We start from the raw sequence: 1,279 nt of genomic DNA, 5'->3' as shown, positions 1-1,279 counted from the left end.
TTTATCCAATATTTGCTATATAATGAATTTCAGAGGAAAAAAAAAGATCATCAAAGTCCATTAAAATGAATACATGATCAACCAACAAAAATATAGAATTTCCACAACTGTTTTGATAAATAAAATTATAAGTTTATATCAATCCCAAAACAACAAGAATTACAAAACACCTTGTACATAATCAAGACTATATCCAGCATTTACAGAGTAAACTTGAATGCGTTAATGAAAACATGATCTGGGAATTCTGTAGGGGTGCTGAAAGGATGTGGAAAATTTGGGGTCCTGAGGAGAAAGGAAGAGAATTGAGGGCATGGGACCATGGCTCCTTCTGAATATATCCTCTTTGCTATCAAGCCAGATGTGGTCCAGCTAGGGCTTATGGGTAAGCTCATCAAGCTATTCTAACAGAAGGGATTCCTCCCTGTTAGCCAAAATTTCTGAAGGCTTCAGAAGACCTTCTCAAGGAACACTACTTTAACCTGAAGGACTGTCCATTCTTTAGCAACTTGGTGAAGTTCAAGCATACTAGGCTGGCAGTTGAGAGGGGCTAGATGTGGTGAAAACAGGCCAAATGATGCTTGGGTAGACAGACCCTGCAGATTTCAAACCCATGACCATCCATGGGGATTTTTGCATCCAAGTTGGCAGGAATATCATGCATGGCAGTGATTCCTTGGAGAGGGCAGGGGATGATATCAGCCTGTGGTTCCACCTGATGAACTGGCAGATTGCAACAGCCATGAACAGGACTGGATCTAGCAGAGACAGGAGGGTAGGCCCTCATGCTTTACTGCTGGCTTACTTTTGTCACAGGCAGGAGGCCTTACTATAGCAAACCTAGTTGTTTCTGAAGCTTCCTTATAACTAGAGGGAAACTGTTGAAGCTGTGAGTATTCCCTGTACAGTGTCATCTGCCCCCCAAAATCATGATGTGAACCTATGAATAAACCTTTATGATAATGGATGGAATAATTTAACATTGTATAAAGAGTTTTTATTTTTGTTTATTTTTATTTACTTATTTGACAAAGATAGAGAAAAAGATAGAGAGAGATAATGGGCACACAAGGGCCTTCAGCCACTGGAAACGAACTCCAGATGTATGTGCCACCTTATGCATGTGGCTTACATGGGTAAAGGGGAATCGAGCCTCGAACTGGGGTCCTTAGACTTCACAGGTAAGTGCTTAAGCACTGAGCCATCTCTCCAACCCTGTATAAAGGTTTTAATACTCTTCAACCTAGTTTATAATTTCAGTGAAATCTCAGCCAAAATT

At 40.4% G+C, this 1,279-nt stretch overlaps 1 pseudogene; it reads left to right on the top strand.

The window, feature by feature from the left end:
- Window positions 1–321: 321 nt before the first annotated feature.
- LOC101599089 lies at window positions 322–762 on the top strand (annotated as a pseudogene).
- The last annotated feature ends 517 nt before the right edge of the window (window positions 763–1,279 follow it).

Source organism: Jaculus jaculus, chromosome 10 (assembly GCF_020740685.1).
Source record: "Jaculus jaculus isolate mJacJac1 chromosome 10, mJacJac1.mat.Y.cur, whole genome shotgun sequence".
Lineage (NCBI taxonomy): Eukaryota > Metazoa > Chordata > Mammalia > Rodentia > Dipodidae > Jaculus > Jaculus jaculus.
The sequence above is the reverse complement of the archived record's forward strand: the minus strand, read 5'-3'. Positions and strand labels throughout refer to the sequence as shown.